The 24680-nt window shown below is 44.9% G+C and overlaps 1 long non-coding RNA gene across 6 annotated transcripts in view; it reads left to right on the plus strand.

Annotated features, from left to right (window-relative positions):
* Positions 1–1023: 1023 nt before the first annotated feature.
* LOC128078335 (uncharacterized) overlaps positions 1024–24680 on the plus strand; it is a 37755-nt gene continuing 14098 nt past the window's right edge. For 3 of the 6 annotated variants that reach the window (XR_008205578.1, XR_008205580.1, XR_008205583.1), the window contains exons 1-5: positions 3833–4897; positions 10821–11086; positions 11465–11539; positions 12261–13108; positions 21092–24542. This is a non-coding gene — a long non-coding RNA (uncharacterized LOC128078335). The other 3 variants (XR_008205581.1, XR_008205582.1, XR_008205579.1) reach the window with 3 other exon arrangements.

Here is a 24680-nt window from a genome sequence, read left to right on the forward strand (position 1 = left end):
ATTGCACAAGTTGCAAGTGACAAAAGCACGGGGAGAAACACAGAGCGCAGTGCTGTGCTCTGGTTCAGCTAGAAGTGATCAACAGTTTGCGAGTCACACTGACTGCTGGGAAGCTCGAGTGATATTTCAGCATTAAAACCCCTCCCACTCACCACCACCACCAAAAAAAAGACAACGCTCTTTCAACGCTATCCACAACCCTCAGCCCCCAGCACCCGCAGCTGCCCTGTCGGGGCCGCGGCTGCAGGCGGGGCTGCCGGGGAGGCGGCTGCAGCACGAGTGCCTTCCTGTGAGCAGAAGGCTCGGCTTCTTCTCTGCGATGCTCTGCTGGCAGGACGGGTCTTTGCAGAGCTGCTGCTCTTCTGCCGGTGCTGGAGCAGCATCAGGTGTTGATCTTCATTGCACTGGAGAGGAGAGTGGTGTCCCAGGACTCAGTGGCTTGTCTGAAACGGAGATATTTTTTTTTTTTTTTAGTAACTTTCTGTATCGCAGTCTATAAATTAACTATCTCACCATCACCTGTCCTTCTATCCACTATCTCCCTATCAGCTGTCTGCCTATGACTACTTACACCACTAGTAACTCTTGCCACAAAGTACCTCACTATCCACAAACCACCTCTCTATTAAAGATCCATCTTGCTATCTGCTATCTCTTCACTACCTGCATCACCACCAGCTATCTACCTTGCTATCCACTATCTACATCACCGCCAACTATCTTGCTACCTATTATCTATACAACGACTATCTCCACATCCTCTAATTCCTCATCTACTTCTATCGGCTCCCGGTACCTCCGGGTCGCTCTCCCCACGTCCCTCACACAGCCCCCTCTGGGCTGCCGGCCCGCATTCGGCAGGCGGGGCAGCCGGGGACCACCGAGGAAGCCGGGGGCCGCAGCCAGCACCGGCACCGCCTGCCAGGGCCGGGAAGGGCAGGTGGGGCACCACGGGGCGGAAGGACGGCACGCGGCGGCGGAGGGCACGGCGCGAGGTCGGGGGCCGCGGGTTGCACCGCGAGAGCACCGCGCGGACGACCGCGATGCGGGCGGTGCGGGGCGGCAGCAGGCGGGGCGCCGGGAACCGCCACCTGTCACCGCCTGCGGGGCGGCGGCGGCCGCTCGTTGCGGCGGACGGGGCTCTGCTCTGCAACCCGATTCTTTTTCGGGCATCGCCGCCGGAGTCGGCGGGACGGGAGAAGAGGAGCTGCAACAAACGCGGAGAGCGGAGTCGGACGGCACCGGGTCGAGGGGGAGAACGAGGAGGAAAAGCGGGACCGCGCATCGCGGCACAGGGAGCCCTCCGCTGTCCGGGCTCCTCTCCCTGCTCGCTCCCCGCTGCCAGGAGAACCTGGCACACGTCCGCCTACAGACACGGCCGTACCTCGCCGTGAGCGGAAGGCTCGTCCTCTTCGCCCCGACGCTCGCCGCCCGGCTCTGAGCTTGCCGTAGCTCGGAGCTCCGCCGGGGGCTCCCCGCGCTCCCGCGATGTTTGCCGGGCACGGCGAAGCGCCAACCGTACCGTGGGGCGCATCAGGCCCGGCACTGCCCAGGAAAGGACTGTCCCGCTCTGCTCTGCCGCGCCGCTGCAGCCCGTGAGATGTCCGACGCCGCTTCCTGAAGCGGCCGCGTTGTCCTTGGGATCTGTGCCCAGCGCTGCCCACAGCCTGCCCTGCTGCGCTGTGAGAAGGCAAGTCCCAGCCTGGGCTCAGATGGCTGCAGGCCCTCGTTGCTCTCGGTTCCCGAGGCTTCCAAGGTAACGCTTTGGCACCCCCCCGCTTCGCCAGGTGCCGCTCCCTGCATCCCCTTGTCTTGCTGATGCACTGCTGCTCTGGCAGTCCCTGTGCCTTCCCTGAGTGGCGCCTTGTGGAACACAGAAATGACACGCGGGTTTGGTCCACACTTCTGAAAACATGTCCAAAACCCCTTTGTAGGGGTCCGAGGTGGCTCTGTCCTGTCAGAGCTGGGAGGATCTGTCTGGAGAGACAGCAACACCTTCTGCAGCTGGAAGAAGCTGCCAAGCTGCCAGAGTCCACCTTTTCCTCCAGAACAGATCTGTTTGTCTCAGCTGTAGCTGCTGAAATGCACAGTGCAGAGCAATGTGGGTACATGCACATGTGTGGAGACAGGGACTTTCTGACATTAATGAGTAAATAATTGGCGCTGCTTTCACAGGAGAGGTGATTGAAGCCTGACAAAGTTAGATAATGTGGAGAAAGTAAATGATAAAAAGATCTTTGTTTAATGGTGAAAACGACATGCTTAAAATTTGCCTGTTAATTTAATTTCACTGCAAATTCCCTGTGAAACGTTAGGTCTCAAGGGGCCATTCATCTCATTTGTCAAATCTTCACTGGTTTCATTGAAAGTAATTTAAACTTGTGGAGAATTTAAGTCAAATTTGTAAGCATGCATTATCTCCCCACAGCTTTACTCTGTCTTGACCCTGCTGGCTAACCCTGGCTGCTGCTCATCAACTACTGAGCAGCTGTCAATGTCACTGCATTCACTGCACATCCCCATGAAAGATAATAAAGGCTGGGCTTCCCAGGCAGGCCAAGCAAACACGAGGAGCTGAAGGAAAAAAATCTGAAGTTAACTGATGCTGTTCCTTTGTGATTGTGTCATCCAGTCAGACTGGGACGTGTGGTACCAGCCCAGTTAGGAGTTCTCTGATGCTGCTGCCTTTGGAGCTTGTAAGAAAAAGCATAGGGTAGAGAATTGAATCATACAAGCATACCTAGTTTTTACAAGTACTGAAAAATATTCAACAGCCCCAGTTTGAGAGGGGTTCAGAATGAGAGGCACAATGATGATGGAGTTGAGAAGACCTGCAGGTGCCTCAACAGCACTCTTGTGAGAAGCCTTTGTAAGGCTGCCTCTGTCCTGCTCTCCTTAATGCATTGGAAGTCAATGCACGTGTAAGAAGGTATTGTTACTTAACACTATTTCTAAACACTTGGCTGACAATCACTCAGGTGTAGGTGGAGGCCTCATTTTAATTTTAAAGAGCGCTGTGCACATGTTCTCTGCACACAGGTGAATCATAGAACTCATTTCAGGAAGGCAGAGGCCTAAGAAAGGTCACCCATGGTCTTTGGCATTTCTGAATATAAATCACAGTTTGTGTGGATTTATCCCTTTAGAGGTAAGTTTTACTGGAATGGTTAGAATCCACACCACGAGTTTGATGGTCACGCATCAGCTCAAATGTGTTCTGTACAATTAATGTCAGCTGAAGTTAATTTATTACATGCATTATTCCAAATGAACTGTGGTGTTCCTTTTTGTCTGGCTTCACCAGTAGGAGTGTGAGGAGCATTGGTCAGCCTGGTGCGTGGCAGTATTGAGGAGAACTGCCATCCCCACTTAGTGTCTGTGGAGTGGAAATCCATTTTAGCAGACCTGGAGAAGAAGCTAGCAGTAGTGCTGTGACAATTTCAATTAAAGGTCTGTGAATGGTAATTATGTTTACATACCAGCAGTCTGATTAAACGTAAACTAATTATGCAAAAAGCTTAAACTGCGACCTGAGTTACTCTTGCTGACTCACAGTTGAGTTTCAGCAGAGTTTTTGGATAACATGTTATCACTGCAGGAAGTTTCCTTGTTGTTTTCTTTGTTTGCTTGTTTTTTGTAGGCGGTGGGATGTTAATGATATTTGATGATATTACTGAAACAGTGTGATCTTCCCTTCCCTCTTTCCCTCCTTCTATCATCCAGCCTCAAGCATAACCGTATGGGAATCCTGAACACTGAATGGGTGCGGTCTGAGAGCTGCTGATTTGAAGCATTAATACACAGCAAAATCACAGGACATGGAGGTAGTTCACGTAGAAAGAGACCTTAGTTGATAACTTTTAACTCTCTCTGCACAGAGCAGTGCTAACTTCAGTGTTGCTCCAGCCCTAAAAGTCTTGCACTGATGTACAAAGATATGTGCTTTGCTGCACCAATGTTTCAGCTAGGGAACAAAGCCCACTGCATTTGAATGAAAGAAGAACTGCATCAAAGTTTTGTCAGTGCATGTTTCCTTTTGATGCAATGTAATTCAGTCATCAGAGCCTGAATCGCAAGCCTTAGTGCTGCATCCTGTCATCCTTTTGTGGGATTTCAATATCAAAATACATAGGAAAACTGAGACTTGTATTCATCAGTTAACATTATTTCACCACCTCAGGTTTGCAACTTTCATGTCTATTTTAATGATTGTTTAAAAATGTGGACGAGTGCAGCGAGAAAAGAGCTGTTAATTGAATTAGAACTGACCAGTGTTGTAACATTGTGAAGAGGTTATAGCTCATAATTTCGAAGAAGTGTTTTTCTTTACACTTAAAGAATGGCAATGCCTGCAGTTCTAAAAAGGTGACATTTAAAGTGAGCCCTGGGTTGGTCTCAGAACAAATCTGCCTTTTCTCACTCCTGATCCGAAAGGAGCAGAGCTCTAATTCACTGCAGCAGCTCTTGCTGGTCTGCCAAGTGACTTTGACTGGAGCTGCTCCAACGGGCTGCTTGCTTCCATGTGCTGTAGGCCACAGACAATTCCCATAACAGAAGCATCGCAGCAAAGTATGTTTTCCATTTTCCTGTGGGAGTTTGTTTCCGTTTCTCTTTATTGCCCACTTGGAAGAGAAGACTGGCAGAAACATTTTGCAGAGATTAAATACGGCTGCATCTCAGTTTGTATTCATAGCTTCTGCCCAGTGCTCGGGGTGCTTCAGTGTCAGCTGAAATATCTCTGTATCTTCTCAAATGTTTTTCATTCTCCATTTGTTCAGTCTTAGCCTTCTGAACTGGTTCTCTGGTCTCCACTCTTCCCATCTGCATTTCCTGAAGATTTTGGAACTGCTGGAACCGCATTTATTTTGGGGGAAAAGTAGCTGCATTGGGCAAAACGGTAAGTAAAGGTAATTCATCCTGATAAACTGACCTCCACACTCTTGGGAAAAAATATAAATTGATATCAGAGTGTGGATTATTGCAGTGATATCTGTAGTACATCATCTGTTAATTATACAGATTGTTATGTTTTAAATGATTATAACACAATGAGTGCATTGAGTACAATACAAATAATTGTGTTTGGGAGCAAAGTCTTCAATTTCTGTTGTTATTGGCAAGCAATTTCTACAGCTGTATGGCAGCTTGTTGGTTTGTATGTGCTCACTGTTGGTGTGACGTTTTTGTCGTCGTTTTGTTTTGCTTTGTGAGGGATAATTTAACACTGTTGGGAGCAATTGGGGGTCAGGAGTAGCATATGTGGAATTTTGCTCATGCAGTGAGTTGTGATTTCTGCTGTGCTAATTGATACACACAGATATTCACGCAGCCTGTTTGACTCATAAATAAGGTCTTCCACACCTTACAAAAACCAAAACTTGCTTTTTTTTCTTGATTATTGTTACGTTTTTCACTACTTAAGTAGTGCAGTGCAGCAGCCAGCACAGGGAGCCTTTCAGAACATCTCTGCTTGTGGTGCTTTGAAAAGAGGAGTTGCACAGCTATCCCCTTCTGCCCAGGAAGTACTGATGGCTCTGTCAACAAGCTTGTCACACATGTAGAAATACCAGACAGCATCCTTCAAAGGATCCTGAGATCACTGACAATTGTTACATTTTCCTGGATATCTCTTCAGCATTCAGGCAAACAACTACAAGGTACTGAAGTATTAGGTCTAGAGAGAAGTGCTGTTCTGCCTTTAAAATCCAGGGCCTTCTGCTGTGGGCCTTCCCTGTCCCTTAGTTCTTCTCTTCTTTTTTTGGTGTTGTGATTACTTTTTTGTGCTTACGGAAGTTCTGACTTCAGCTCTGGAAAACTGAACTGTCGTGCTGATTTTCAGCCTCTCTGAGATGAGCAATAATCTGTACCCTACAGCTGTACTTTTCTGGCTGTTGGTAGGGTTTGTTAAAGGACGTATTTAAGAAAGCACCATCCCTGTGCATTGGGCCAAAAAATCAAGGATTTTTTGACCTTCTGAACTATTTTCAAAGTTTGTTTTAAACAGCCGAGGATGAGTAATCTCTTAAAGGCTTTTCTAAAGGCATTGGACTGGATTTTGATTAATGTGTCTGAGGAAACTTCTCTGTTCCACCTAGTATTAATGTGGTAAATGAAGTGTAACTCACAAAGAGATTCAGGCCTTGCTGCCAGTCTTTAATGAAATCAGAATTCCAGATATTCTGGACTCCTTTTCACTTGTGTTTATCAGGAGATTCCTTTGGTGTATAATCAGTACTGACAATCTCTGAAACAGCCTTTTAATTATTCACTGCTTTGATGTCTTCTTGTTTTAAAAGCTGGTGTGCCTGAATGGATTGGAGACTTATTGGAGGAAGAAATACATATTTTCTAGATAAATAAACAAAAAAGGATTAATTCTCGTTTAGGCGATCAGCAAATCACATCACTTTCCCGGTTTGCTGCTTTTGCCTTCTGATTTCAAACCAGAGGTTTTTTTCAATCTATTGTTGCTTTGGTCAACTTCTGATCAACTTCATGTCAATGAAGAGTCGAACCTTTTCTTCTGAAAGCCTGTTTGTGTGGCTTGAGGAATGATTTTGCCCCATAAGCATTTTGGCCATGGTGCTGTTGAAGTTATGAGAAGGGATAATGTAGTAGTGGCTTTTTGTTAGGAGTTGGATGGAGAGAAACTTCATGTTGGCATCTGTTACTGTTTACGACTTCAGATCAAGTTCTCAAGTTTGTCTTATGTCAGATTAATTGTTGGGTGAACAGTTCAGACTGAGAGCTCTGGGTTCAGAAAAAGCAATCTCTCTGTATGTAATATGGCTGCAGGCACCAAGCATCTTTTGCCAGGGACTTCTGGAGCTCTGAATCTTCCTTAAGAATGAACCCTTGCCTTGGCAGCACAGGCCATGGGCAGCTGTTCTGGATGGAGTGAAGGTGCAGCCACTGTGCTGCTGGAGGGGCTGCTGGAGCCACTCATTGCTTTGCTTTCAGATTGTCTGAACCAAGCTGATGCAGGTTTAACACCACATCCTTACACAAGAATTTAAATTGATGTTTCCATTTCCAGAATTTAGCGTGGGAAAGAGCAGTTTGTTCTGAAGTGCCTGGACCCATTAACAGACCATCTTTTATCTGACTTCAAGTGGAAGCAGTTTTGCATTAATTCTCATGTTTGAAGAGGTATGACAGAGTATGCAGGGCTAGGCTTTGAAAAGTCACAGAGCTGGGTGTCATCAAAGACAAATCACATCATGCTGATTAACAGCATTTCCTGGAGGAAGATAGTGACCTGACATTGCACTAAATGGGATGAAGAACCTTAAGGCATCCTATGAATAATGTCTGTATTGGGCAGAGGACAAATCTCCTTTTGATGCAGGCAGACATCTGCTTGCTAAAACAAGAGTCAGGCCTAGTCAAAGCAGTCTCAGTCTAACCTGCACTACATTGCAAGGATAGGTTATGATGTTATACTGCACAATCAACACTGCTAACTGCAGCTCTCTGATAACCAGAGCTACCACTACCAGATTGACTGCATTAATAAATCATTAAAAAGCTCAATTGAGCTGTTTGTATGCTACAGCATGACAGGCACCTCAGATGATTTCCCAGTAGAGATGACTTGTGATTAGAGAGCAGTCTGAGTAAGCAGAATTGCCTCTGCTCAGCACACTGACTACAAAATGTATAGCAAAGACATTTACGTATTTAGCCTAGTAATGTGGATGACAAAGCATGTATTTAAATACAGTCATTAGATTATTTTGGTCTGGTTTGGCATCTTTTTAATGTTTAATTCCAGGGGAGTGAGTTTTTTGAGAACCATGCCATGGTGACCAGAAGTACTACTAAATTACTGAGGATATTGACAAACTTCTTGTAATACACCTCATCTGGAGACCTGGACTGAGAACCTGAGGAACTGTGTACAAAGCAGCATGGGGTTATTTGATATGGCTGCGATGGAGGTCAGCAGCTCAGGGCTGGTTTGGTTCTGATAACCTGTGTTACTTGCAATTCTTGCGTGACCTGGGAGCTGACAGTCCTTGTGGGTCCCTTCCAACTTGGGTTATTCTGTTAGCATGTAAAGGAAATGGGGGAGAATTAGAGGCAGCTAAAGCAGGAAGAGTCATGCTGAGGTTCAGTTGTTTGGCATTTTCAGCCAGAGGTGGGTGTGTCTGCGCTTAATTAATTTGATGCAGTGGCGTTGTTCAAAGCCAGCCGAGTGTTACCAGAGGATTATATGGTTTTGCTACCATTTCTGCAGCCAAGAAAGGCTGTGGTTTTATGAGGTGTCTCTGGAGCTGACCAATGCAAGAGAACAGACAAAGAATAATTACCATGGATATGCTCCAAGCATTGCACTGAACGCATTATTACTGTGAGATGCCTAAAAATAACATTCCAAGACTTGTCTGTACTGAAGAGGAATGGATGTGCCACTTAGAGCCTATTATTTACCGAGAAAAGCAATGTTGACGCAAACTAGATAGCTTGAAAGCAAGGGCAGTCATTTTTCATAAAGAGAAAGTCTTGTGTTTCTACCAGTCAACAGCTCCCACCAGTGACCTGATTAGGCTGACACAGATACAGGATTGGAGAAAATTATTCTGCTTTATTTATATACAGACATGCTTCTGGTTTTCAGTTTAGCTGAGCTGAGCAAATATTAGCTCAGAATGATCTGAAACTGAAGCATTCTAATAAATAGAATATTTTTTGTGGCTTGAATGGAGCACTATATTCAGTCACAAGGAAATTGAAATTTCAGCTGCACTTAATAAAAAGGAAAAGTTTTGACTCATGAAATGGAAAAAGCTGAAGTGAAGCTCTAATTTGCAAAGCAGTTCAGCTTGAAACTATTTTCCTTTTATTTATTATGAACGAATTCTTAGAATAAAATCCTTCATCCCTATATTTCAAAGCAAGTGTGTGTATTTCAGGGGGAGAAGCAAAATCTTCATTGCTGATTCAGTTCTTCCCAGTAGTGAAATACTCCTCTGCTAGGGGTGAAAGCAAACCATATCTATACTTAAAAGAGTTTTGTTTGAAAACAACATGTTCTTTCATAACAATTCAATTTCTCCCTCTTTATTTAAGCTTCAGAATCTTTCAGAATTGAAGTCCAGCTGTAACTTGGAGAAATAAATGGAAGGTGAGGTGATAACAAGCACTTGAACAGTATAGTACTAAAACTTGCTTCACTTTTGAGCATCTATTTTTTTTTTCCTTTTCATCTGACAGGGAATGGCCTTTATTTGTTAGTTCTGTACAGTTGTTTACTGAGTTTGAGTTCATATGCTAATGCTAATCACACAGCATTGGAAAGAATACCCTGGGAAGAATTTAAAATATGAAGGGCTTTGGATTGGTGGGTGAGAGAGTTGACCCTGGCCAGTTCCCACTCAACCTTTCTTTCACTCCTTCTCAATAGGATGGTAAGAAAATAAGATGGAAAAGCTGGTGGGTGAAGGTGAAGATGGGGAGATCACTTACTGCTTACTGTAGCAGACAAAGCAGATTTGACTTAGGGAAAATTAATTGATTTATTGCCAATTAAACATAGTGCTCTAACTCCCCACCCTGAGAAGCATGAGGGCCTGTGCTAAGCCCACAGCAGCTTCTCTCTTCCTCCCATCATCGTCACACTTCTCTGTTGTTGAAGCACGGGCTTTCAGGATAAACCTGATCCAGCGTGGGCTTCTCGTGGGCCGTAGAGGAATTTCTGCTCCAGTGTCTGGAGCTCTTCATCACAAAAAGATGAGACCTTGAAGAAGCTGTGATTAGAATCAAAAGAGTCATTTAGGTTGAAAAAGACCTTCAGGATCACTGAGTCCAACCATCAGCCTGGCCTATCAAATCCCACCACTTACCCATGTCCCTTAGTGCCATATCCACGTGTCTCTTAAATACCTGCAGGGATGGGGACTGCACCATTGCACTGAGCAGTGCATTCCAACACTTGAGCACCTCCTATGTCAAGAAATCTTTCCCAATATCTAATCTAAAGCTGCCTTGGCCCCACTTAAGGCTCTTTCCCTGTGTCCTGTCATTTGTCACCTGAGAAAAGAGATTGAGACCTCTCTTGTAGGTAGTTCCAGTAGCATTTCCAGGTAGTTCCAGTAGAGAGCATTGAGGTCTCCCCTCAAACTTCTCCAAATCAAACAGCCCCAGTTCCTTCAGCAGTTCCTCACTAGTCCTCTTTCTCTCTTGGTCTCTTTACCAACTTTGCTGTTTCCTGCATGTGCTTGAGCAACTCAGTGTCCTTCTGGCAGTTCGGGGTCCAGAACAGTTTTTCTCTTCTCTCACAACTGTGATGATGATGCAGAGCACACAACTGCTCTTGTCAACCCAGCCTGGAGAGGAGAAGGCTGGGATCTCACTGGTGTGCACGCATATCACTGCCTCGGGTGGGAAGGAGCCAAGATGCAGAGCCAGGCTCTTTTCATTGTGCTCTTTAATTTTGATTTTGGAGATAAATGGCGCAGAATGGAAGCAGAAGAGTTTGAATGTGGTGAGGTCGTGTTTCAGGTCGTTCAAACTGCAGTGCAGTTGCCTGTGATCCTGAGATATGCCTCCAATGTGGTATCATTTTCCCTGTACCCACTTCAGATCGAGGTTGTGCTGCTCTTTTTTGCTTTGTATTGTCCTGACATGAATGCTGATCTTAATGTGACCAGGAGGAAGTGAAGCAGTGTTGAGGAAATCTGCTTTTTAAATGAGTTGTAAAACTGATTTCTGACCTATGTGCATCTTTTAAATACTTTTCTGTAGTCTTCTGGAAGGTCTTGTATCTGGTAATTCACTTACCTATAATATGCCTTTGACTTAATTCTTTGCTTTACCAGGGAAGTCAGTACTCAACAGCGTGTTGTCACATCTCATCTTGGCAGCGGCTATGATATAATGAAAGATAAGGTTCTCCATCTCACTGGGATCCCAGGTACCCCTTCTGCTTTATGAAGAGAGGTGGCCCAAGGCAATTAAGGTGCTTGTGTCGTTCCTCTGCAGTTGTATACAGCCTGAACTGAAAGCTGTGCTGCTGTCTGCATGCAATGGGAAGCTGCATAGAAAAGCATTGTCTCCAAGGATGCCTTCTGTACCTTCATGCCAGGTAAGCAGTGCCTCCCTCTGTTGGTATTGCTGGCCCAGCTGCCAGGCCTGGCTTTGTGTCTGGGGCTGTGGAAGTGGCTCAGCTGTTCCCATCCCTGTCTGCAGTGGCACTGGTGGTGAGGTGCTTTGAGCAGAACAGTGACAGCAGCAATGTCACCTGTGGTCTGAGGAGACTGGACATGATTACGAGATGAGCACAGTGGATAACTTTGCTGCACAAATTACAGATGATGTTTTGAAAAGAACAAAAACTATGTTAGTCTAGAAGAATCAAGCGAATGCTTGCTGAATCCCTCTCGGTCTGCTCAAATGTCTCTTTGAGGCATGATCAGTTTTTCCTGAACATTGGCCTTGTGCTTCATTTGTTTTGTTTCTTCAGACCATCGTTTATGGTGGACATCTGGCAGACGTGATACAGTGCAACCTGCCTTTGGTGTCCCGTCAGGTCGGACAGGTAACGCATGCTTCAACTCCTGTGTGTACCACAGCTGAAGCTGAACTCACATAACTTTGTTTACCTCTTCCTAAACTCCTACTGTTGTTGCTTTGGATTTTATACATAAGCTTTATTTCTTTGTCTTCTGTTGCTGGCTGTACTGAATATTGATTTTTCTGCATTGTTTTGGCAAGGCACTTCATCTGTGGCAAACAATAACTCTCCTGTTCTCCCCATATCTTTAATTTGAAAGGCTTTTGCAATGAGGAAGTGAGAGAGTATTTCATTTTTTTTTCCACACAGTTTTTTAATAGCTTGAAGAACTATCCTGGAAAAGAAATGGTTGATGTAATTGGGCTAGAACTAATGAAAGAAGAGCTTTGATGAAATGTTGATATTTACTATAGTCTGCCTACTGAAGCAGTTTTCTTCGTTAATTCTTTTTTTCTTTAAATTCAAATTAACGTTGGGATAGTAAGTATTAAATGCTCTGCACTTAGGAGGAATGGGATTTGTCACAGGGCAATGGTGCTGTGGCATTCCTGGAGACTGCTCCATCACTAATGGCTAATCGGCTTAATGAGGGTGTGAACAGATTGCTAACTGCTGTGGTGGGCTTTCTGGGCTGGAGGCAGGAGGTTCAAGTCTGGCAACGTCAGCAGGTAGCTGGCGAGGAGGTATGGTTGGCTTCTGCACCAAATGCGATGACATTTTTGTTTTGTCTTCATTTTTCTTGCAGGCTCTTGTTCTCAGGAGCAGTTTCCCTGCCAAATGCCATCATATCACATCTAAGCTGCTTTTTGTGTGTGATACTGTACTCTGGGAGCACTGAGAGGCTCTCTACCCAATCCAAGCCTAAACATGGCACTGCCTCTGTGTGGGTAAAGGCACACACTGGAGGCTGTCAGCTGCTCTGTTCTGCTTTACTCTGTGTCTTCTGCTGCGTAGGGTGCATCTGTGCACAGCAAAGTGGGCATGCCTTCTTGTTAAGAAGTCTATATGGAACTTGTGCAGCTGCTATTGCAAAGCGTAACTGGAACTTCTGGATATCACCGTTGCCTGATGCTGCAAATCTAAGGCCACGAGTTTCAATGAAGTTACCGATAAATAACTGCCACAGACCTGTGAGATGAAGAGTGCACAGGCCACCTGCTGCTGCTTTCTGAGGTGAAGACAGAGACTCAGCATCTAACCCAAGCTGCAGGGCTGCTTGCTGGGTGACACAGATGCGTTCTCAGTGCCTTGCCAGCACTGCAGGAATCAGGTGCTTGCGGGGTACAGGGTGATTTTGTTGTGCCATTGTGTTGATGCCAAGTTTCCTCTGGCTTTAAATGTCTGGCTGACATTCATTCTTACAAACACTTTTCTGATAGGGAAACAAGGTTACGTAGTCGTACTAGAAATAAATAAGTAAAAAGTAAAACCTGTAGAAAATGTCTGAATAGTCTTTGAAGGAAGAGCACTTTCCTGTATTCCTTAGGAAGCCTCCTGTAACAAGCATGGAGAAGGCGAGGAACCAAAAAGAGGAAAGCGTGGATGAATTCTGAGTCCCAGCAGAGCAGAAGTTACAGCTGCAGTTCAGAGCAGGTAGGCATTTACAGTTTTAATAGAGGTCTTATCTCTCAGTGCTCTCAAAATGCTGTGCTTTCTTCTGAAACTCCATCTCCTCCTCCCTACTGCTGGCTGCAGGGCAGGCACTGTTTTGCATCGCTAAGTCTGAGTCAGGATGCGGGAGCACTGATGGATGGATGCACTGACCTGAGCTGCAGGTGCAATGTGCCTCAATGTCTTCAGGCACATGTAACATAGTTTTTAATATTTGTCTTTCTACATGTGGAAATTTCACTGCTGGGGTTAGCTGAAGCTCAGTGGGGTTTTGAGTCTGACATTGCCTTCTCCTTATGACAGCGGAACCATTAGGCAGTCACTGTCACGTTGGTGGGGGGTTGTAAAGAGAACTCTGCTAGGGAAGCAGTGAGACATCATCTGGAGAACTGGAAAGATGATGAGAATTTAAGTGAATGCGTTTTCTTTTATGACATATTTGACACTTATTAGAATATACAATTAACCTTGAGTTTCTAAAATAGGCTGTATTTCTCTCCTCAGAACACAGTTCCAAATGAACTGTTGGCATAATTTCAGAAGTGTCCTTCAGGTATTTTATCTACATATTTATAATGTTAACAGGTGATTTTATGTACAGGTGGAGTTCCATATAAATCCCCAAGCTTTGTTATAAATACTAGATTTAATCTTGGTAAGGACTTTAAATAAGTAAATATAGACAGGGCTCAATTTCCAGGTCACCTCATTAAGTGGCATCCTTACTTTGTAACTTTTATTGTGCAAAGCAAGCGATGTGTATACTGATTAAGATGACTAATAGTTATATTGGATCTAATTATAGCATTGCCAGGAGGCTTCATAATAGTTAGGGGTCTGTCAATGTTTTTGCTATATTGCTGTAGTCGTAGTAGTAGCTGTAATACAGTACTTGCTCCTTTCAGTGCAGTAAAAGGTTTCACACTGCGTTGCAACTTGTTCTGTTTGCATGAATATTACTATCTAGATATTTGAGCAGAATCTCTTCTACAAGCAAAGGTGGATGGGAAGAGCAGCGGGCACAAAACTCGTGGGGTTCCTGTGGCACTGTCCCACGTTGGGGTGGCTGTGGAGCATTGTGTCTCTTCTCGTGTGCTTTGATAAAGTGATCTCGGAAAGCAGCAGTGGGCATCGGTCTGGAAAAATAACCAAATACAGTAAATGCAGTCCTGAAGCTAAATCCTAGACTTGGGCAGAGCTCTTTGGGTTGCATGTTCTTATCTGAGGTGGTTCGGACTGCCATGATTGGAGGATTCACCCATTTATACGTATAGAAAGTGATGCCCCAGTTTTACTAGAGCAGACATGAGAGTGAGGACTGCAGTTCATACCTCACTCTCACACAGGTCCCACTGCTGACATGAGTGCAGGTGTTAGGTGCAGAATGAAGCTTTTGAAGTGGAACTCGTCAACAAATCAGTGGCTGTGATGTGTCATGAGTGGAGAAGCACGTAGTTAGGATGAGCTTTATCCCATCATCTTTTCCCCTGCAGTATACTGAGAATTCTAGAACAAAAAAAAAGGAAACATAAAAAATGAAAGGTTGAAATAGATTTGGTGAAGGACTATAAATATGGATCTGGGATAAAAGCTAATAGCCACTTCTTTTTAAAGAATCCAGTGTGGCTCATAGAGAAATATTTAAAACTGTTATTACAAAAATGCTGAAAAATGATTTCAGTTACAGATGCTGTACAGCTGGAGAACAGCAGAAATATATCGTGTCTTTTCAGACAAGACTATGAGAAATGAATTTATTTGGTTGGAATTGTGTGAATTTTAACGTGAAAAGGCAGAACAAGTTGGGCGGATCTCACTTCAAAGCAGCCCAGAGCAGTTTGTCACCTGGAGCACATGTGGATGAGGTTCTCTCTGTGCAAGGAATGATGTTTTTGACCTGAAAGTTCAGAACCAGGCGTTGTATGACTGTAGTGAGTGACAGCAGTTGTCACCTGTGCTCTGGTGTGCCTCAGTGCTGCTTACGGCAGGAAACTCTGCAAAATAACACCTCTCCAAATAAATAGTGTCTGTAAATGCTGTGGCACTCATTAAGAGCCACGTCTTGGCAATTAGCAATTTCTGAGCGGCAGAGGCGATTGAGGATGTTTCATCCCATGAAACACAGTATCTTTCATGAGTTGTCAACATACCAGAAGGAATGGGGTTAAGGCTACAGCTTTCTCCTCGAGGCTCTTTCGCAGCTCAGCATGGCCAGCAGGTTAGCAGAGGGATTTGCTTTCTGTTGGAGCTCTGTGGTGGGGTGGTACCAGTCCCAAAGCTGCCCACTTGGAGCATCTCTGTGCCAGAAGCTGGCTGGCAGTGGAGGGACCCTGCCTAGTTTGTTCTGTGTTGTCTGAAGCCAGGTGTGTTTCTGTGTCCCTGCAGCCTCCAGCTCTGGGTCACTCTCCTTAGTGCCTACATCCCTTCTGCCGCTTCTCAGAGAGCTGCATCACATGGCCCAGTGGCAGCTCTGCTGCTGGGTTTCTGAAAGCACCAAACACCATCCCCATGTCTCTGGCTGCTGCAACTCTGGGTGATGTTTAAATCTTGTTCTATAGCTTCTACCACCTCCATCCTACAGCTTCCACGGCATTTGAATGGAGGCTCCCTCAAACCCACCCGATGAAAGAGCTCATCAGCCTCATCTGCTGGCTAGTCTGCCTAATTAAATACATGACTACAAGCATGAAATCATAGGATGGTTTGTGTTGGGAGGGACCTTTAAGATCACGTAGTTCCAACCCCCCTGCTGTAGGCAGGGACACCTCCCATAGCCCAGGTTGCTCACAGCCCCATCCAGCCTGGCCATGAGTGCTTCCAGTGAGGGGGCATCCACAACCTTACTGTGCAATCTGTTTCAGTGCCCCACAGTAAAGAATTTCTTCCTACTATCTTGTCTAAATCTACCCTCTTCCAATTTAAAACCGTTTCCCCTCATCCTGTCACTAATGCCCATATAAAAGAGTCCCTCCCCAGCTTTCCTGTAGGCTCCTTCAGGCAGTCCATTCTGCCCCAAATCAGCAAAGGGCTGCAACCTCCTCCAGCCACCTTGCAGCCCACCCCTCCCAGTGCTTCTGCTGAAATCCTGGTTCAGCACATCTTTAGGAGCCCAGGCTAATGTGCACAAACCAAAACAATGGACACTCTGCCTAATACTGCATGATTTTATGTGTTCCCTAGCAGCCTGTAGCTAGAATATGCAGATGTGCACACCTCCTGCATCAGCTTACAGTCCTTGTTTTTATTTTGGCAGACCATGGCAATCTGTGGTCATAACATCACTGAATATTGAGATGATTTTAGGCAAAGCACTCTGATTTTAATGCACCTATGGTTAGCTGCTGTATTAGAGTCAGTGGCTTCTGTGCTGTGAAAAGCCTTCTTGGAAGGGAGCTTCAGTTGTTGAAATCCTTCTTGGTTCTTTCAAGAGTATTGCTGTGGTTTCAGAGGAGCAGTGTAGAAGCAGGAGGAGTGCTTGCAGCCGACTCATTGCAGAAAGGTTTCCCCTCTACTTCCCAGTAGCATCAGCCAATGAGATCAGCCATATAGAGAGACATGGGCATGCTAACTATTCCTATTTAGCGTGTGGAATTCTGAATTAAAGCCCTGTTATGCAAGGCAGGATGCAGAACAAAAGCAGATTTCTGTGTTTCAGGTTGCAGGAAATGGGATGGCTGTATGAAGCAGATGGGTGCTGGAGGTGGTGGGGAGGGGCTGCAGCAGCTGGAGCACAGCAGCTCCTTGATGAAAACAAGGAGGCAGAAACAATCCTACAGAGCCTGACAACAACTGCCAAGCATTTGTCTCACCAGAAAGGCACACTTTTGTGTATTATCGTTACTTGGTCAATATTTTCAGGAACTAACTTGAACATGTGTTTTCTTGGAGCCTGTCTTGGTTCTAGAGCAGACACCAGAGATAAGCAAATATGTGGTGAGGGAAGAAGGTATGTATGGCATTGATTTCCCTTCTTCTGTGGCTTAACAAAAATAAGCCTCGCTAAATCCAAGCAAACAAACCAAATACCTCATTTCTACCAAAATAAACTGTGTGTGAATTAAAACAAGATGAAAAAGGTGAGTGTGTACAAAGGAAAGGCAAGAGCCTACAGCCGTGTGATTGACTGGCACTGGGGTGGCGTGGCACTCAGAGGGATTACTCGATTTTCCAGCATTTGGCATAACAGGTCTTAGTGCTTTACAAACATTAACTGATCGTTTGCCTTTGTTGTCAGGTAGTCATTTTCCTTTGTACACAGATGGAAATCCAGTTGCATTAATTACTTGCCTGCATCCTGCCAGGAGGGGAAGCAGGTTGCCATGCATCTCAGTGCATGGGTGCCATGAGAAGCCCCATGTCCCTGTGGGGCTGGGAATGGTGGTTTTACAGTGTCTTTCTGGTCTGAGTCAGGCTGAGGTAACCACAGAGCTGAGTCGGTGAAGTTTCTGGGCATGTCATCTCTTTTACTGGAGGAGTGAACCCCAGAACTACTTTTCTAATTAACTGTGATCACTGATATAATAGTAGGAATCCCCAAACCGTGAGATTTATCATGCTTTTCAGCGTGATAAACTGTGAAAGCAGAATTTGCAATGGATGGCCTTTTAAGACCTTACCACAGAGCAGGCCTGGGCAGCAGAGCTGGCCTCCATCAGTGGATAGGGCCAATACCAGCTGTCACCAAGATCAAACAGAACGCGCTCGTTAAGACTCTCATTTCTCTCTGCCTTGCTTTAGACTTCTTTCTTTTTGGTCTAAAGTATTATTAATAGGAAAAGCTAAAAATCAATGCCAGGCATAAAAAGTGTTTGTTATCCACGTGAAACCTAATGCTGTATTTCCTGCAGTGTCAACAGCTGATTGATGAGGCTGACATGCAGGAGCATTCTCTTGTTTTGACAAATCTGATAGAGCCTTTGACTTGATTTTTTTTCCTGATGGATAACAGGGAGGCAGGGGTGGCACTGTTAATACATAGAGGCTTTTTTTGAGTGCGGTTGTTGCCTGCTGAGAAACCCTGATCTCTGAAACAAAAACCTGAGATCAGCTAACGAGTTTTCTCCACAGCTGCCCTGTAGTACTGCAGCATCTTTGCATACTTCACTTCTGCAGCATCGTTTCGCACTGCTGCCTTTTGCCAACCAGTGTGTAGCAGCAAGATCACTTCTGTTTTCCAACCTTTACAACCACAGGGTTTTCTCATACATACGAATTGTGAATACCCCCTCATTCCACTCTGCTCTATTGCATTCCTTCTCTTAGAGCTGTCTCTCCCAGGGGAAGCTGTTGACCAGCATGTCATGTTCAGGATATTAACAGCAGTGACAACAGAACAGTGAGTGTTTGGTTTCACATGGCACCACTCTTCCTGGAGATGACTGTGTTCACAGTGCTTGGGCATTACAAGGAAATTTACAAGGAAAAGAAAAACTGACTGTTTAAATCAGGTGTGGTTAATTCATGATTTGTTTAAATTGAGGGATAGGAAGAGAATTACAGACCTCGTTCTTAGAACTTGGTGACAAGCTGACACGAGCAGAGCAACAACAGAATGCAGTTAGACTTACTGTGCCTGCCTCTGGAACTGGGTGCTTTCAGGGCCTATGACAACTGTCATCAAATAGGGGAACTAACTTGGTCCAAAAACTGAACTAACTTGGTCCAAGCTAGGCAAACTGCTGTGTTGTTAAAATAACAGTGCAGTGATTGAGAGGTCTCTAGGAAGATATGGAACTCCAGGATCGTGTCTTGGTTTGGTTCCAAATAAAAATAATTCAGAGGAAGTGTCTTTACTGATTTAAAAAACAAACCAAAAGTTAACAAACAAACAAACAAAAAAACACGACAGGAAATTAACTTGGTAACATTAAACATATGATTAACTCATGTCACTTACCTTGAAAGGAAGCAATTGCTTTTACCCTGAGATCAATCAATCATTTTATCAGGTGTGAACTTTGCTGATGCTTCTGTCAGCATCTGTTATGTCTATATATTCATGAAACACCTGTTGGTTTTGTTGCTAATAAGTAACTTCTCAAGATTATGAAATGCATCTATTGCTCAAGTTTTTTGCAGCTCAGTATGTCTGCATGCTTTGTACCAGGGCATCAGAGTCCAAACATCTCAGAGTAACAATCAGTGGTACATGCTCTTGCTTTTAAAAAAAGAAGCAATAGTACAAATGGAGCAGGAATGATCAGTGGTACTGGTGAGTCACATTGCTCTGTCACTTTGAGAAGAAGGTGGACACCAGGAACCTGTAGAGGGTAAGCAGTGGGGAGCTGCTGGGTCAGCTGCCTTTGGTCGGATGAGAGCTGCTGCTGTGACTCTGTGAGATTTTCTGCGAGTTAAACTCACAGAGTTCAAGCTTCTCTGTGAGCTCCTGGGAAGTCCAAAAATCAAATAATGTAGCATGGCTTTCACACTGGAGGGGCAACTCCAGGCAATGGGCCACAATTTGACTTTTATTAAGAAAGAAGTACAGCAACCTGTGGTTTTCTCAAGAGTTATTTTTCCCCCCTTCATTTTACCTTGAGTTTATTTTAATTGCATGCTACAAAGTAATTAAAAATAGAGGTCTTCAGCTGCTTTGTTGCACATCTCAGAAGGGAGTATGTGGGTCAGGGGAGTGCTGGCCGTGGCGTCTCATCAACCTGTGACAAAATAAACTATTGCTCTGCTTCTGAAAGCAAAGTACAATGAGATTTGACATAGTGAAAACTGAAGCTCATTCTGCAACTGAAATTTTATGTAGATAGTTGGTCTGTAACAGCCCAAGAGGTGCTTGTGCAGCTCTTCAATACTATGAGGTTTCTTGATAGATACTTAAGCAAGCAGGCTTGCAGTGTCTGACACAGCACAAGGGTGTCAGGGAAGCAGGAGGCTGATCCAGAGCCTTTTCTCTTGTAAATGCTCACGCACTTAACCAGAAGAACAACAAACAAGGAGGCAGTGACTCTGGAATGACCACCATCGTGGAACACCACTCTGTAATAGGTGTTATTTTCCAAGGACAGTCTGTCAAAACCGGCAAGGTGGAGTGAAATGTGAAGGGACAGCTGTAACTTCTGCATGTAATGAAAGTCCAGAATCTAACTGAAAACATTTTGTGTCAGTCCCAAGGAACGTTTCTTAGAAAGTGGAGCACTAATGATTTTAGCACATGCAGAAGCAGGCAGTGTTTTACTCTGCTCTTCCCATTTCTGGTTGGTGGATTTGGCTCCTGCATATGGGAAGCATCTTTTTTTTTCCTGAAAATGGAGAGAGGGTGCTAACGTGTGATCAGTAAAACATAACTCCATGCCCAACTATTAGCCAATATAGCCAACTATTGCTGTCTGGATGAACACATCTGCAGCCCCAGTAGGAGAGGAGCCTGCTGCTAAGCCTGTGCTGGAAGAGCAGCCATGTCCTGCCTGCCTGCAGGGCACCAGAAAGCAGCTGGAGCCATGCAGAGGTGCAGTTGCTGCACAGTGGCTGAATGGCAATGTACAGTGCAGCAGGAACAGCCCTTCCACAGCAACGCTGCTGAATGAACAGCCTGCATTCTTGGGGAGGTGCTGTCTGCTCCCCAGAGATTCATACAGGAGCAACAGCCTTTCCTGACGGGAGCAGAGCTGAGCTCTGAGCCATCTTTTTATATCCGCACTAGAGGAAGATCTGGTTGGCAAATATGTGTGTGCTGTGTCTTCTCCCTCCTCAAGGTGGAGAATGGCACCTGCAGGAACTACAAGCATCTTGAAGCTTTGGTAGCTGTGGATTTTGTCGAGCTATGCTGAGGCAAGGATGGTTTCAACTCCTTGAGCCATGGAATGTGCTCCCTCTGCAAAGCTGTGTGACTCAAACCGTACTTACAGTGGGAAATATGGAGTGAATGCTCATGAAGTAGCTGAGGATTTTCAAAAGGACAAAACAAGCGTATTGTGATACTGAAAAAGTGGATAATCTCTTTCTGTTTTGTAGTGTCAAATATTGTGATGTAAGCTGCTGGGTAAAAGACCCCAGGAAAACAGCAGTGGATGTCCTTTAGCAGATGGGAGCATTCAGGAAGCTGTCCTGTGCAGCACAGAGTGCTTTGCTGATGGCTGTGAGATGTGCAACCATGGGCACACGCCAGGCTCATCTCCCAGTGTCACGGAACCAGAGCAGAGGAAGTCTCAGCCATCACTACACTGACTCCAAACCTTAGGAGGTTACTTTTGCTCCCTTGCCACCCCCGCATAGCAACTGAAGGATGTTCTTAGGATGCCTGAATAAATGACAGACTTGTTTGCAGCTTGTCCAGAAACTGCCCTCACATCCTTGCTGTGTAGCATGAACACATTCTTAGTGCTGCTCTCTGTTCTCCACAACTAACCTTGGTGATCTCTAACAACTGCCTAAAGTTTGCACCAAGAGTCTCTTAAATGCTGTCTTTAATGGAAATAAAAATTTCTTCTTTTGCAAGCCAGGCACCCATCTGTGAGGATATGGCTTAGGCTGGGAAGCTACTTCGTCTGTCATGCTTCTCTGCTCTACCTGCTGACGTTCGCAGAAAAAAATTGAAGGAATAGCATCTGCACAAAGCTTTGAATTTGCCTGCCTGGAAAACTCCTTCTTGTCATCTATTAAATGAGTAGCAATGTTTCTACGTCTTTGGCAGACCCAGAAATGTTAATTCAGACCACAGTACAGCTGTGAGGCTCTGCATTAGCAGCTTCTCTCAGCAATGGATTTGCAGTCGGACTGTAAAACTGTGTCCAGAATGGCTCTCATCCGAAGGAAGGAGCAAACAGCTGACTTACAGCACTTCCAAACCAAATAAATAAATAAATACAAATAAATAAATGAAAAAAAAGAAAGGTAATCTAGTCAGTCTCACTGCTTCTGTGGTGCAGATTTGTATCTCCCTGGTAAGCAGCAATATAGCTGGTCAAACTGTAATCAGAGCTGAAATGCAGTGTTTTGTTCAGATAAATGAAATGCTTTGGAAAAGAAAGATTTGCCAAACTCTCTTGTGCAGATACTCTTTTTCAAAACTGAGTTTTAGTTAATTAGCACTTATTCCAGACAGCCAAGTTTTCTTCCTAGGTGAGATTCTCAGCAAGAGCTACTAGCCTGGGAGGAGCACAGACTGAGGATTATGTTATCTGATACAGAATGTTTCATCTCCTAAAGCTGTTTCAAATTACCATTTTCCATATAAACAACATGTCAGCTGTTGCTTTGCCTTTATGACTAACCTGTGTGATCATGTCTCTTTGTCCTGTGGCATAGAAACAATTCTGTTGGCCACTGGGTAGATGCACTGTATGTCAGTGACGAGCAACACTGGTGACAAAGAAGAAGCTAAGTGGCACAGCAAATAATAAAACTGGACCCTCCTCATGCCTGCTAGTCTCAATGAAGCAGCCCCCAGCTTTTTTCCTTGCCAGTAGATTTTTTTTTAATCTAATGGCTTAGTAAACACTACAACAAATAAAAGAAGAAAAGTTAAATTGTAGTCCATAAATACAATATTTGGATATGCTTAATAATGCTGAAATGCTTGTCACATTCCTCTGATCTCACTTTGTGCTTGTTGCCCCTAACTCAGAGTGCTGAGGAGCTGTTTGGAACCAGGGCTGTGACAGCACAAGGGGAGCAGGCAGCTCTGGCCTCAAAGCCTGGGCCTTGGAAGAAAGGGAGGTGTTGGGGGTTTTGTAGTTAAATACAATGTGAGTAACACAACAGTTGCCTTCATCGTTTTCTTGATGAAATGAGTCCTGCTGAGCTGCCTCCAGGCAGCAGATGGTGAGGATCCCACTTGTGTGTTGGCTGGGTCTGCAGCTGGTTGGGAGGCACTTTGCTGTTGTGCCATGGGATCCATTGCAGGAGTTCTCAGCCGTGAAGAAAGGTACCAAATTTGAAGGGCTTGCTAATGGTTTCCGTTAATCCTGGAGCAGGAGGTGGATCCTGTTGCAGCAAAGGGCTCCAGCTCTGATCAGAAAAGCTCCCAAAGTGTCTACTTGGACATTTGCTGATTTTGAGCTGCAAATTCAAATGGCCTTTTCAAGACTGATAACCTTCTACTTTCCTTTTATTTTTGGCTGTTAGCAAAGAGTCTTTCTTCATAGACATACTTCAAAACAAGAAAGGAATATGCTGGTATTTCCTATGTGTACTCAAGACAGACTTCCAGCTCATGGTCCCTCTGCATTTCTCAGTGACTGATCTGCCAAAGTAGCCCATGTTATTCAGTCAGCTGAGATAAAGCCAAGGGGAGAAATAAAAACAGGAGATTTCAGACTCCCTGCTTCGGTCTACTAAATGTTTAAGTCATTTGAACCACAAAAAAGTGAATGCTGATTTCGTGTTGTATTTCATATACTTGATTTCCACTATCCAAGACCAGTGACAGAATTTCCAAGCAAAAACTCTGGCTGCCCACCAAGCGGGCTTTGCTTGACAGTCAGCTTGTCTGAGACGTGCTTGTTGTTTGGGATTTGCAGTTCCCTGAACTGTACATCAGCTGTGGTGCTGGCAAGCCTGGGATGCTGACTGGTGACTGATAAAGCAGTGAAGGTAACAGCCAAGGCAGGTGGCAGAATTTTAGGGTGGGAAAGCATTTATGATTTAAAATGACAAAATGCATAAAGTACCTATGGCTCTGTATAAATGCTGAAAGAATAAATAACATAAATCAGAGCATCTGGCACTCAGGACTTTTTGTGCAGCCTTAGCCAGCAGTTTGTAGGAAATTGAAACACGATAATTACCATCTCTCAATGGTTGTTAGCAGCGATCATTGTGAAATACGTGTAAACACTGAACTGGAATCTCTGGAAACAGCAGCATATGCAAAATTGGCAGAAAATCACCATGCTCTGGGGATTGGAGTAACTGGAAGGAGACTGGAAGGACTCATGGATCTTAGGACAAGAAGTGGCTGATGCAGGGCTGCTGGCTACCCGTGCCAGTTGCTGACAGTGCTGCTGGAGACGTAACAGCCCACGGAGCCGTCTTGTTTCTTGCACTCTGGGGGCTCTGGTGGGGCTGAGTGATGCAATGCTGTTCCCAAATTGCTTGTTGCTGTCCCTTCCTCATCCCTCAGGAAGGCTAGTTGTCAGGAGGCTCTGCAGGGTGCTTTGAGGCCCTGGTGATCATATTAATAACTCCTATTTTTCATAAGCACTAACGAGTTAGTCACAGAGGGCTTTGTATGGGAACTGTTGAGTCCCAGCCTGAACCACTGATTGAGCACCTGGGGGCAGGACCTGGTCAGCCCTGAGAGCACAGGTGAAGGCAGTTCAGCTGTGAGACAGGAAGGGTTGGAGCCTGGCTGCACCTCTCTTAGACCTCATTGAAGGGCTGACCCCTAGCAGGGAAGGGTTTCTGGTTGGAGATCCCTTCTCGGTGATGTTTTCCCCTGCAAAACTGGAATCTTCTGATATAGGTAAGCAATCTTCTTTGCTTCCTTTATACCAACTTTCTATTGTGTTGATCCTTTGTCATTATGCTTCTGGTGAAACATCTTTTTTCATCATATTTATCTGTCCAATTTCTATTTCAACAGAAATGAACAGTTTATAAC

Source organism: Tympanuchus pallidicinctus, unplaced genomic scaffold, assembly GCF_026119805.1.
Source record: "Tympanuchus pallidicinctus isolate F22 unplaced genomic scaffold, pur_lepc_1.0 scaffold17, whole genome shotgun sequence".
NCBI classification, from domain to species: Eukaryota; Metazoa; Chordata; class Aves; order Galliformes; family Phasianidae; genus Tympanuchus; species Tympanuchus pallidicinctus.